We start from the raw sequence: 15,038 nt of genomic DNA, 5'->3' as shown, positions 1-15,038 counted from the left end.
AATGATGTTCTATAAACTAGCGAAAGGATAACTGAGGTTAACCTAACATACATTTTTCCTAGTATAAATTATTTCTGCTTTTCTATTTTATTACCTCTTTCACTACTTTTTTTTGGAGTAGGCTATATTAATTTTATACTTTGTTTCAATTTTTTATCCCAAAACTGGTTCCTCACTTGCACATGGATTTATTTTTTGGTTTGTGGAATTACACAGGTGCTTTGAATCTTGCACATGGAATTTTGTAGTATGAGAAAAATTTCATGCTTGACTGGAATTTGAATCTAGGACCTCTGGATGAAAGGCTTTCTTTTCTTTCTTTTTCCTGTTTAGCCTCTGGAAATTACCATTCAGGTATTACTTCAGAGGATGATATGTATTAATGTAAATGAAGTGTAATCTTGTACAGTCTCGGTTCGACCATTCTTGAGATGTGTGGTTAATTGAAACCCAACCACCAAAGAACACCGGTATCTACGATCTAGTATTCAAATCCATATAAAAATAACTGCCTTTACTAGGACTTGAACCCTGGAATTCTCGAATTCCAAATCAGCTGATTTGGGAAGATGCATTCATCACTAGATCAACCATCGGAATGAAAGGCTGAGATGCTACTACTTCACCATATGATCTATAAATTATCAACAGGTTTGAATTCAGCAGTTTTCCTAGCCTGCCTAAGAAAACGGATATTATTGTAATTCTTGAGATTATTTGCTGTTTTTGAAAAATTACAGAGAATAAGATCTTGGTGGAATACCCTGATTTTCTTTTCCAAGGGCAGAGCTCTGTTTTAGAAAATCATTATATATTTTTTTCTAAATTCATCTTCCCTTTGATTGAAACACAATGAACTCCTTCAACAAAAAAATGGCCCCAAAAAATTTGTTTTATCAGGTGTTTCACAAATAAAACAAATGTGTTTAGAAGAAACATATTCGCCATCATCCATTCAAACTAACTGCAGACATTTTCCTTCCTCAGTGAAATGAATTTCTTGGGGAAAATCAACCGTTGAAGAATCTTCAAAAGTCTAGTTTATGTATTTCTTAGCCCATTGTAATTTCTTTTTATCATATATACTGTTAGCGGTGAATTTTTCAATGGATGATTCACCTTATTCTAGCCACTTTTACATGGAATATGGAATAGTTACACAGTTAAATCATGAATTTCAACATCAATGCCAAAATTTGATTTTTACCTGATTTATTGACCATTGTTTTACAGCACAGTCATTGGGCATGCAATGAGATTATAAATAGCTGGTGACTATTGTGCCTGCTTTGAATTGTTATGGCAACCAGTTAACTTTCAATGACCAATCAGATGTTAATTTTTGGATTGTCCCTCATACGTTTTGAAGGCTTTTAAATTACCCTGGCGATGAATCTTTGAAGATTTGAAAGAACTAATCTAATTAAAAACTACATAAGTTAGTGCCAACATCTTAAAAAATTATCAGGTTTTAATTTTATTGTAATAATAATTTAGTTTTATTTTGCAGTTTAGGATGCCTGAAGTGCAGGTGGTACCAAGCAGTGTAATGGCTGAAGTTACTCTGATGACAGATGAGCCAGATCTTAGTACGTTTGAAAATAAAACTGGTTTAGCTGAAGATATGAAATTTTTGGCTAGCATGCCAGAATTGTGAGACGTTACATTTCTTGTTAGTGATACAAGAGAACCGGTTTGTGCTGTAAAAGCTGTGTTAGCAGCCAGAAGCAGGTAATTTCTAGTTTGTATTTATTAATGTTTGGATGGAAATATACAGTAGTGAGTTTATGTACATCATTTGTTCAAGAATAACAGATGAATTTGGAATGTTTGCTATTGCATTAAATATTGAAGCTATAATTTTTGTTGTCATCATTGAAATTATATGCATTTGAGTTTGAATCCTTATAGAAACCAAACTATCCATCCGGTTTCAAAACAAATCACATCAAAATTTATTCTACATTTGATGGTTTTAGACTTTTAATTTTTCAAGATATATTTTTACTGTGAGTTTGGAAAACGATTATCTTTCGTGTCTTTTGTTGATAGCTAGACTTTGATCATATGGTATTAAAGAACTATTGCACCAATCTTACTCAAAGTTTTATTAAGCTAGTCCATTTTTTTAACTTATCACTTATAACTTTTATCACTCCTTAAATTTTAGATCTATATCTTAGATTATGAGCTGTTATTCAATTTATAAAACCTTTTTTTTTTTCAGAACTATATGACTTATAAACGTTAGTCAGAGCTCTGTGCTTTTGTTGTTATTTTAAATTGGCCAGTATCGTATTTTATAAATGTTATTACTAACTTAAAATTATTTTTTATAGATTTTTATATATAAATTACTTTTAATTTAACTGATAAAAGAGGAAATTAAGTAATATCTAAAAAAATGTAGAATGTAATTGTAGTATGTAGAGTGAGGTCAGGAGTTTAGGAAGTGTACTTTTAACAGTCTTATTTCAGTGCTGGTGAAATACTCAGAACAAACATTAGAGCAGTGTGCTGGAGTGTTATTGTTGTGAGAAACCATAAATTTAGGCACTGTTTTTAGATTGGTTTGACAACTTTAGGCAGGCATTCCTAAGTATACCACTCCCCTGTAACTGACTTCTGAATTTTTGACACAACTCGTTCTAAAATTTCTTCACTGATTTGGATTCTCAAACTGCCAATGGCAGGGGGGTCCCCACATATTCAAGGTATCATAATGTACACCCAAGTTTCATCACATATCACAATACTGTTCACGTAGGGATTTCCTGTTTTCAAACTTTTTCAGCATTTTATGGCACTATGAAAACGTGACATGCCATCTGAACATTGGTCAAGTTATGCGCACCCAAAGGGTACAAAGGTTCCTAACATGAAGGTGATCTCGCTGAATAGCATGAACTGTGGGTCTGTTAATGCCCAAGGACACCTCGTTTGGTTGTAGACAGGTATGTCTGTCTGTCTCAAGTATATTTTGTACTTCAGCAATGTTTCTCTTCATCACAGACAAAGATGGTCAACCTTGGAGAATTCTCGCCAAAATTTTTTCTTTCAAACTTTCGGTACCTCTTAAATATTGCTGTATGATGAGGATAATCCTCTCCTAGCATAAGGATCATTACTAGTTTTCACTAATACAGCTAAAAACCAAATGACAGTGAGGCAGTAACTAGACCAGGTATAGTGCGGGTTGGGACTTGTCTAAACACACCCTAAATTGTAACTGCCTGTGATTGATTCGTTCTGTCATATTGCAAATTTCTTAGTCTCTTTGTATTCCTGAACAAATTGCTAAAAGAAACAAAAGTAAAATAATAATTCAAAACTAATATTTACTGGTATGTGGTAGTATAATATATGAAACTTAATAAAAGCATTTTGGCTTTGTATCCATAGGCAGAGTCGAAAGAGAGAGAGAATTTACCTACTCCTATAATTTATTACTCATTTAGAAGTTCAGTTAAAAGAATTATTTCTTTGTATGTAAAAATTAAAAAAAAGAAAAAATTCAGCTTAGTGATGATTGATCTCTGTAGTTGCGTCTTGGCTGCTTATACTGAAGCCCTGGGTTCAAATCCTGTCAGGTATGGCATTTTTCACATGTTATAAAATTTCCATTTCTTATTCCCTTGCACAGGCTTCAAGCTTTTATTGTGAATTAAATCATCCAGAAAAAAAAGAAACTTATAAAATTCATCAATTTTAAATAATGATGCAGACAAAAAATCTTGTTTGCTGTTTCTACATTGTATCTAATTTAAAAGATAAAATGGTTGTACAAAGTGAATAATAATAGCTGATAATTGATTAAAGGTACAGATTTGAAATTTAAGGGATATGTTAAAAGAATGAGTTATTTTGTGTAAAAATTTAAGCAAACATGTGCAAGTTAACAAATTATTTTTTTCGTATGACAAAACATAAATAGGATTATAAGTCTTTTTTTACATTTAGTTTAGACCTAAATAATTTTATTCTTCATTAGTGACTTCAAAAGTATGTTAAATGATTATACATTATTGTCAGAGATAGTACGCTGTTACTGGTTTTTCATAAATAAAAATAATGAGAACGTTTATGTTAAGTTTTTATTAATGGTAAATTTGCAAATTGTTCATTGGTATGAGGTTCAATCAAACATAAACTGTACTTTTGTTTTCACGGTCTGCATACCAATATGGAATGGCTTAGTGATGGATTACAGTGACAGAGGTATTGATGTGGTAAGGGGCTCAAATCGCCGATATTTTAGTATTCACTTATCTCTGGTCAGTAGTGTTATGTTAGATCAAGAGGTTCCATTGTCAGATGCACAATGTATTATTGTGAAATTTCTTATAGATGAGGGTGTCAAAACTATATGAAATTTTGACTCGACTGCATGCACAGTTTGGGGATGTGACATTGTCACGTAGGCAAAACTATGACTAAATTAAGAAACTGGGTAAAATAAGGTTTGAAGCTGTAGAAAATGAGTCACAGTTGGTGTTCAAGGAATTGTGACTGTTCAATCCATGATCAGATTGAAGATGATTGACATTTTATAGTATAAAATTGTTTCGGCGGATCTGTCAGGAATGGTCATTCCATTATCACAAAGCTCCTTGGGTTCTACAAAGTATGTTCCAAGACTTTTAACCCAAAATCAGAAACAGGCCCTAAGAAAATTTGTCAAAGGCTCTTGAATCGATTTTGACAAGAGAGAGCCAATGTTTCGCATCAAATAATTGTTTGTGATGGATCCATCATTACATTCTGAAGTATGTAGTGGAATAGGATGGAGAACCTGTCTGTAAAGGTGAAGTGTGTCAATCAGCTGAAAAAGTTTGTGTCTCCATCTTTTGGGAATGGAAAAGAATATTGCTCTTCAATTTTCTCCTCAAATGTCACATTCAAAGTACAATGTCTGACATACTGCCAGCTTTTGGACAAAATAAAAACTGTCTACATGAACTAAAAGTGCCATTTTGATTCTCCTTTACGATGATGCCAAGCCTCACACAGCCGATCTCAACACTCGGGATAAGTGGATGAAATTTACTGGAAAACCTTAAATATCCTTATACTGTTCAGATTTATCCCCCTGTGTTTTTTTTTGTTCAGGCCATTGAAGGAGGTACTAGGAGGATATTGATTTTAGATTGATAATGAAGTAGGAGAGTTCATTTGCATTTGGTTTGTGATGTTTCCTCAAATTGTTTTTCCCACAAACTCACCAGACATTGGTAAAATGTGTAGAACTACACAGATTACATAGAAAAGCAATAAATATGTTTTGTATTTTTATTCTATATTAATAAATGTTAAAAATAAAAGTATGGTTTACATTTGACTGACCCTTGTAGTTAGTGTATCAAAATAAGTAAGATAATATTTCATGACTAGTAATTTGTTGGATGTTTTACGTGTAGGTCAGGAAGTGTTTATAAATAAACATTTATAAACATTTATAACTTATTAAAAAGTATAACTTTTATTAAAGTAATGAAAAAAATTGCTTCTCATTTTGGATCTGGGATATAATATAGGTGCTGAAGCTACTTTAATTTTAATAATCTTTAAGTGATGAAGAAAAATATTAAAAAAATTTTGTTAATATTAAAAATTAAAAGAGTTTGAGCGAAAAAACCCCAAAAAACAGAATGTATATTTTTTAGAGGTTAGGAATAAATTTTAAGAAAATGTTTTCAAAAATATTCATATAATAGGTTAAGTTTAAAAAAATTGTTTAAGTAAAGTTTTCTTCAACTCTAACAACATCCCATTTATTAAATGCTAAAATAAGAACTTTTTCTGCAGTTTAAGTCCAGGATCTATGGTTTAAAAAAATGTACACTTTTCATGATAGCTCTATTTATGAAGTTTAAAGTTTCAAAATATGTTTGAAATAAATATTTAAATCAAAGGGAGATAGAGAAAAAGAAAAAAACATATTTTTCAATTTTAAGAGGTGGGGGTTGATCCTTAAAAAAAATTTTTGGATTATTTATATATGAATATGAATTGTAGGTAACAACAAATTTGGCTTACTAAAGTTTTCAAAAATGCGTCTGAAGAAAATCGAAATCTGTTTTTTTTTTCAATGTCCACCCACCACCTTAAAGAATTTTGAAAAAAAAATTAATATGGTTGAATGTCCCATATATAGAAATATTTGAACCAAACTTGATGAAAATCAGTTTGTTCAATCCTGAGATACAAGACCAAAAGCAATGTGATACACATAATACTTACATACATTTTTTGGTCTAGATGAAATAATTGGACCCTAAAACATAAAAATTTGTTAAAACCTGATACCCGTTCTTTGTATGATCATCATACTTTCTGCTTTAATGTTGCTATTCTATATATCTACTGGGAGAATAACTCATTATTACATATACGGGTGTAATACAAAGTTCTCCTGGGACTTTTAATAATTATTCTTCTCAAGAAAATAATGGAAAACGTTCACCTAAACTTACGTTCTAAAACGCTTAGTTTGCGAGTTATGGCTAATGAAAGATTTCACTCAGATTTTAGCTACCCAGGTGAAATTAGATAATACTGAAATTTTTAGGACATTAATTGAAGACTTATTGATTACTTATGGTTTTTGACCTGAAAAATCGAATAAAATAAGTCCCAGAACCATATCTGCAATAGTTTTTGAGAAATAGGGGTGAAAACCAATAAATTGGTGGATCAGTCACGAAGGTCCACATACCTGGCCACCAAGATTGCCTAATCTAACACCTTTAGATTTTTCCATCTGGACATGGATGAAAAATATTATATACAAAACAAAAATACATTCTCATGATTAATTGTCCGCATTATGGATGCGCTGAGAAACTTAAGGACATCCCTGAAGAATTAAAATAAAAAACACTTCTGCAGTACAGAATCGTGCCAAGAAATGTAAAAATGGCAGCGTCATTTTTGAACAATTAATATAAACTGGTATGTATAATACGCTTTGGTCTAGTGTACTGTTTCTAAATAAATTTTGAATATTTTCAATTTTTCTTTGTTTTATTCAACTTATTTTACCCCATTTTATCCTGAATTAAATTCTCTACAAGTTTTGTTTTGTTTGTTTTATGTGTTATTACCCATTGGGCAAACCTATTATATGTCAAATATAAAAAAACAGGGGCTTTCCCCCAATTTATTGGTTTCACCCTATATTTCTCAATAACTGTTGCAGGTACGGTTCTGGGACCTATTTTATTTGATTTTTCAGTTCAAAATCCATAAGAAATCAGTAATTCTGCTCCTTAATTATCTTCCTAAAATTTCAGTACGATCTCATTTCACCGGAGTAACTGAAATCTGAGTGAAATCTTTCATTAGCCATAGTTTGCAGAGGAAACATTTTAGGATGTATGTTTATGTGAACTTTTTTTGTTATTTTCATGAGTAGAATAGGCTATGAAAGTCCCGGGAGAACTTCATGATACAGTATGTTTAACTATCATGTTTGAAAAAAACCATTATAAATTCATGCTACTATATTATTAAGTAACATAATTCCTTAACTTCCACAATACTAAAGTCTTGCTTTTCATGTTATTACTGTTTTTGTTTAATACTTAAAACATGTCCCTTGTGAATAACAAGACATTATTTGTTCTTGAATAGCAAGTCAACTAATTTAGTTCTACTCCTTTGGGAACATTCGTTTGTCTTATTTCAAAATTGTGTTGTAGATTATCATCCTTTTCTAACTGGATTCTGACGACATGCACAAGGGAGCTGTGCTAATAATGACTAGAGAGAATCATTTCATCTAATAATTTATTTCATTGACTACAAATTATATACATAAAAAACATCAACTAACATAAATACATAAATTTTATGTACAAAAATAATTATTCTATTATTTTAATTCTTAATCATACTTAAAAAAATGAATGAAATAATTGAATGACAAATAAATAAAAAACAAAGAATTTTTTTTTATATAATGCAATAATCTGATTAAGTCAACTAGTTTGCACTAATTTGAGCCTAAGAACCAGCTACAGCTTAAAAAGATGGCTGAAACCATGTAGTTTCTTTTTTCTAATACTTTGCTTATGCACAGTTGCTTGTTTAAAAAATGTTCAGTGTCTTAAGATTAAACATATTTGTTATTATTTTCTGTTTTAAATAATGAGTTATAGTAAATAGTGTGTGAAATTAACTACTAAAGAGAAATATTCAAAATCTATTCACAATCCCTAGCAGATTGGTATCATCTTTGCCTAACAACCAGGTTATGACGGTTTTGATTACCAGTAAGGTTCGCATTTTTTTCACATGACACAAAAAATCCATTTATCATTAAAAAAAAAATATGTAGGGTAAATATTACTGAGTGTAAGCCTCAGTGGAACAATAAATAAATAGTAAAAATAAAAATCAAGATTAGTTTTACATCTAATTGTTAAACAGTAATCATCAACAGGTATATCAAGAATAAAAATAAATGAATGTAAGGTGATTCATGAAAAATGTAACAAAATTTTGGAACTTCTACTGGTGAAAATAAAGAAAAAAAGTTCATATAAACAGGTTTGAAAATTCTTGGTTAATGAGTGTCGGCTGGTGAGATTTCACCCTGATTTTTGCACCTTCAGTAAAATTAAGGCAGATTATAATTCTTGGGATTCAAATTAAGGGGTAAATTTAGTCGTTTTGTGTGAAATCTGACATGAAAAGTTGAGAAAAAGAATAAGTCCCAGAACTGTATTTTTAGTAGTTTTTGATAAATCTGGGGCAAAAGACAAAAGGTTGATGTGAAAAGCACTATTTTTTGTTTGGTTGGTATAAAATAACTTTGTTAAATAGGTAAAGGTTTAAAAGTTTTAAACAAAACTTGTAGAGAAGTGCACAGAAATCAGGCAAAACTATGTTTTTATGAACTTTCTTCTGTATTTTCATCAGAAGAAGATATCCGGCTGAAAAGTTTGTTACATTCTTGATAATCATTTTTTATAAAAACTACGAGGTTTGTTAAAAAAATAACTGAACTTTTTTAATTACACGCAAGTGGAGATATTTAGTGACATATGGTTGGCAGCATTGCGTTCCTCTGTAACCACATGTTCTTGGATTGTTGATATCTCGTTTAGTTTTTGTGTTGTTTGAGTACAACATGTTTGGTTAGTAGCAATTTTTGTAATGTGTGATTTTTGATGACTGGACTTTTGTTTCAATGTTGTAACCATAAACCCAGCTTTTGTCTCCTTTTACGATCCTTTGCATGAATGTTTCATCATCAGCTTGTTCAAGGAGTTGCTGGCAATTGTCCACTCAATGTTCTTTCTGCTGTTCGGTCATCAAATGAGGAACAAACTTTGCTGCAGCTTGATACATGTTCAATTTTTAATGTCACACCATGATCCAATCGAGATTCTAACCCTTTCTGCAAGTTCTCTAACAGTCAATTGGTGATTTGCACGCACCAGATTAATTTTCTGAGCGTGTGCCATTAGTTGAAGTCGAAGGCCTTTTTGGTCGAGGGTCATCTTCAATTGACTGACAACCACTTTTAAATCATGAAAACCATTTGCAACATTGCGTATGACCCGGAGTATCATTTTTGTAAGCTTGTTTCAAAACTTTAAAAGTTTCTGTGAAAGTTTTCCCTAGTTTTGCGCAAAATTTTATGTTGTATTGTTGGTCCTGAAAAACACATTAGAAAAATCGCTGCTAACACTTAAACACATTGCACTCATAACAATAATATGAAAACTAAACAAAAATTCAAGAACATGTGGTTACAGAGGAGGTTATGTAAAACACAATGCTGCTAACCGTACGTCACTTATTTATTTGTTATTTTTTGAACAGAGCTTGTATATACTTAGATTAATAAAAAAAAAGTACAAAAAATAAATAAAATAGAACATCAATGCTTACAAAATGTCAGAAATTGTTTTCTCCTGTTATTTTTGAAAAAATAACTGTAACTTAGGTTCTAGATAAGAGAGTAAACTGTATTTCTTACGTTGTTGAATTCAAAACTAAAAATTACATAATTTTTCCAGTGCGTAAAAGTCATTTATTTATTTGGTATTAGTATTCTTGCAAAATATTTGTGTGAGTGTGCTACTCTTTTAAAAAAAATATATTGAAGAGAAATCAAAATCTTTATTTATTTGTGTTATTGTTACAAACATGAATCGCATATTATACAAGAATTTTGATAAAGTTGTTGTTAAATATTTGTTCTGTTTTCCCTAATAGTTGATCTTATAATAAAAAGTGTCTGTTTATTTTTGTTTATTGTTTTTATTTGAAGTTAGTTTTTAATAATGATAAATTTGATTTAATTTCAACTGTAAGGAATAAGATTTCATTTCTGTTGTGTGTGTTTTATGTATAAATATATGTACACTTGCTAAATTTTTATTATTAAGTGGTCTAAAAATATTAATGGATTAAAATGAAATAGTAAAATTATTTGAAAAAATGATTTATATCCTTTGTGTCATGTTTAACCTAAATTAATATTTTTTTTATAACATCATTTTCTTGTGTGTACCAGTGTGTATTTATAAGTTAGTTCCAAAACATTCTCAGAAACATCTATTTGAAACGTATTATATGAGGTATGATTCAAAAGTAAGGGCCGATGAGTTATAAATAACGATTTGCAACACTGATTGGTTTGCATATGTAGAGTAGCTTTAAGTAGTTCTATTAGGCATGTAATGTAACCGTCACATTGCCATCAGTTCATTGTTGTTTATCTTTGCAAGACAGTGTGTTAAAATGAGTGTGGTAATAACAAAAACTGCCAGTTATGAAGTTCGATCAATGATTAGATTTTTAAACGCAAAAGGACATAATGCTGCTGAGATTTACAGTCAATTGTGTGAAACACAGGCCTGCCGCATTAAGTGATAGAAAAATGAAACAATGGAATCATAAGTGTACAGAAGGCCATTCAAATGTTTATGACAAACAGAGATGATGATCTCATTGAACGTGTGTATGGAAAAGTGAGAGAAAATTGTTATTTTACAATTAGCAATATTTCTTTAGATTTCCAGAAGTTTTAAAGACAACATTGTTTAAAATAATGACAGACACTCTAGGCTATTGTAAACTGTATGCACGATGGGTGCCTAGAATGTTGAAAATATTATAAAGATCACAGAATGACATCTGCTCATGTTTTTCTCGGCTGCTTTAGACACGAGGAGACACATTTTTTCCCATATTGTCACTGGTGATGAAATTTAGATTTTTTACATCAATAATGAAATGAAATAACAATCCATGTAGTGTTGTCATTTCAATTCACCTAAACCGAAAAAATTCAATCAAGACCAATCTCAAAGGAAAATCTTGGCAACTCTATTCTGGGACCAAAAGTGTGCTTTTGATTTTTTGATTGTTTTCATGGAACCAGCCATATCCATCATATCTGTCTGTTGTGAAACACTTTCTAAACTGTGTTGTGCATTTAAAGCTTACGGAGTGCTGGGATCAGGATTTTTTTTTTCATAACGTGTGATGCACAACAGAAACAATTGAAAAATTTGGATGGTAGATTTTTAATTATCCATCTTATAGTCTTGATCTCACGCCCAGGGACTATCATCTTTTTGTTCACTACTCCTCCCTTTTACACCTCAAAGACTGGCTTGCGTCCTTAATTTCGAGGAACGTAAAAAGTTGAAAATCTTGGTGCATAAGTGGCTATAATCCAGGCGTTGGAATTTTATGCAGTGGGTTAGAAGAAGCTTGTTTCATTATATCAAATGTGTTAGGAACAAAATAGTTATTACATAGAAAAGTATTTGAAAATAATAAATAAGTATTTGAAAATAATAAATTTTTCAACCATTTTCATTTTATTACCGATCAGCCCTTACTTTTGAACTGTGCCTTGTAATTTCATAAAATTATTGACACTCATTACAATGCAGTACAGCATCACATTTTTGTTCCTCTCCAATAGAAAATGCTTGTGATATTTTTACAATTGGAAATTATCTTCATTAAACTGAATAAAAATGTTAAATTTTACTTTTAGTTTTAAAATTTGCTGACAGACATTAATGTTGCTTGGAAAAGCATATAGTGAAACTGCAATAAAAAAAAAAAATTAAGTTTATGACTGGTAAGGAGGATTGAGTTATATTGCTGATAATGGTAGCATATATGAGGTATGGCTATTAAATAACAAGACTGGTACTGCTACAGAAGAACTGTGCATGCGTCAAATTCATACAATCGATAGTTGTGTAGTCGTCTCTTTCGATTGCTGTCATTCCAGTTTCTGTAGACATATTAGTCTGACTGTGGCTGTTGTTTGGATAACATCTGTTTTTTTGTTTTGCCAAAAAAATTGTAAGTGTTTTATTAGAGCAAAGAATTATCATGAAATTTAATATGAAACTTAGAAAAACTGGTACCAAAACTTATCTTTTATTAAAAAAATTATATGGAAATGAATGCTTATCACATGAACGGATTTTGAGTGGTTTAAGCGTTTCCAAGATGGCCGAAAAGACGTTGAAGATGATGTACACCTAGGTTGCCCTTTCACGTCAAAAACGAATAAAAATATTGAAAAAATTGGTAATCTGATCCGATCTGATCGTTGGTTAACTATTCTTGTCTTTATTCAAGATCCTTGCTTAACTCCATGAAAAAATAAGAAAAACGACCTGAGTTGTGGAAGAACAAACATGTCATGGGTTCTTCATCAGGTCAACGCATCGGCTCACACTGCATTGTCTGTCAAGACGTTTCTAGCAAAGTATAACATCCCAGTGTTAAACCATCCGCCTTATTCACTTGACCTGGCACCATGTGACTTTTATTTGTTCCCCAAGGTCAAATCTGCATTAAAAGGAGCAAGATTTCAGACCGTTGAAGCTGTGAAAGAAAAAGCGGCACACATCATGAAAGAGCTTACAGAAGAAGACTTCCAGCACTGTTTTGAACAATGGAAAATTCACATGGAGCATTGTAGGAATTGAGTAGTGGTGTATATAGAAGGCGATAGTAACTAAATATGTATAAATTTAAAATAAAATATTTTACAGCATTAATCTCTTTATTTAATAGCCACACCTCGTTTCCATTTATTATGACAAATGACAAAAGGGTAGCATCAGAAGTTGAAGTTTCAATTGAACTTAATCATTGTATGGTACCATAATGATGGAAATATGGTTTGTGAAAAAAATTATTCCAGTTGTTGTTTGTATATAAAAAGGAAACGCAAATGACAATAACAGGAGATGCCATCATTATGACTGATAGAAATAGAAACTCTCTGAAAAGTGAAGTAAAGAGGAATTGGATTGTTTTGTTTTTATTTTATGCATTTGCAGAAAAAATCTCAATCATTTGAGTGGAAACCAAAGTCATCGTATCAGACTCAGAGGTGTTCTTTGAATAAGAACATGGAAAAACTGGAAGATTTTTTTTAATTTACCAAATATTACCCATCATGAGATTTTTCCAGATAGTCAACAGTAACAAAGGGAAAAAAAGAATATCAGTACCCTTGTCATCTAAGTAGTACAATTACAAAGAAATATTTTGTAAAACTGAAAATAAAGTCGAATAATTTTTTCATAGTAACAACACATCAACACACTGCTGATCTTTTGATCAACAAAAAGTATTTTGTATAGCAAAATTATGATATCCCTTGTACTCTTCCAAATTTGCTTCAGTTATTATTTTTTTTTACATTTTTCTTGCTGAGATTTATTGTGAATGGAAAATGATATAACAACAACAATTTCATTATTTTGAAATCATTATTTTAAAGTTGAAATTAGGAATTTTTATTAAAGTTGGCAAAAGTGTTTGACAACCAAAGAAAACAACTTTATGAAAATAATGCGAAACAATTTTTTTGTAAATAATTTTCTTAGTTTTGTATATCCATCCAACGATAATTAAGTAATAGAATTAAAAAATTCTGTAATTTTAATTTAAAAAAAGAAAAAAACTTGATTGAAATATAGATAAAATTGTTGTTGTTTATTTCAATTAGATATATCATTATTATTAATCCAGTTCCTTTATATTTCTAGTTTTGTTTTCTACGTTTCTCATTTTCAGATCAAATATGTCATCACTAAATTACAATGGATTCCTTATTCCATTGCTAATTTTCCTTCATTTCCTTTCATATATCATCTGAATTAATTATAAAGAGATGACACTTCCCTGTATAATGAAATTTACTTAAACTATTTTATGAATTCAATGTTCAATTTTATAAACATCTTATATTTTCCTATACAAAAATTTGTCTTGGAACGCTTTACTTGCACCCTAATTCTGCAGTGCTATTTGAAATGATATTTGTTTAGATATCATATAAAAAATAAGTTTTCTGTGTAAATAAATTTGATTAATCATACCTCATAGAACAATATATCTATTGTGCTGTAAAAATAAAAAAACTTTTTTTTGCGTTTTGTAATGGATGAATTTTATGTGAATATTTTACTAAGGGTGCCTAATTAGTGTACATTTTATATTCATTTAATTATAAATTTTGAAATAGTTATTTAATATAATATTAAACGAGTGAGTATTTATATAAGCGTTGTCAATGGAATCTATGTTTTTTATTTTGTATGTTATCATAACTGTTAGTTTTAACTAATAATGTTATTACACATTATACAACATCAATAATATATTTATATATATATGTATTTAAGTTATTTATTTTTTTGTGTTTTATACAAAAAAATTAACATTTATTTTTTTATTTATTTATTTTTTAATCTGTCGTTATGTAAGTATACAAAGAATTTTTTAATGTATATATTTTTTTAAAATTATTTATAAATATTTTAAATATTTTTTATTACAATACTTTACAACTGCATGTGTTTATTTTAATTGTGTTTTTTGTTGCTTATAAATAAAAAAATAATTATTATGTACTGATTTTTATTATTTTCACTATTGAAAAATCTCTTTTTAATTAATTAAAAAAAAGTCTATTGGCATGTCTATTGGGGGTTTCACTCACAGCAAACTAATACTTAAGAAGAAAATTATGAATA

At 30.0% G+C, this 15,038-nt stretch overlaps 1 long non-coding RNA gene across 6 annotated transcripts in view; it reads left to right on the top strand.

Moving 5' to 3' along the window:
* LOC142328706 (uncharacterized) overlaps window positions 1–15,038 on the top strand; it is a 108,193-nt gene that overhangs the window by 45,346 nt on the left and 47,809 nt on the right. For 4 of the 6 annotated variants that reach the window (XR_012757340.1, XR_012757335.1, XR_012757338.1 and 1 more), the window contains exon 3: window positions 1,511–1,731. This is a non-coding gene — a long non-coding RNA (uncharacterized LOC142328706). Of the gene's footprint in view, window positions 1–1,510; window positions 1,732–7,700; window positions 10,028–14,076; window positions 14,575–15,038 lie in introns of those variants that run through there. The other 2 variants (XR_012757339.1, XR_012757336.1) reach the window with 2 other exon arrangements.

This window comes from Lycorma delicatula, chromosome 8, assembly GCF_047948215.1.
Source record: "Lycorma delicatula isolate Av1 chromosome 8, ASM4794821v1, whole genome shotgun sequence".
Lineage (NCBI taxonomy): Eukaryota > Metazoa > Arthropoda > Insecta > Hemiptera > Fulgoridae > Lycorma > Lycorma delicatula.
This window is presented reverse-complemented; position numbering and strand designations above follow the sequence as displayed.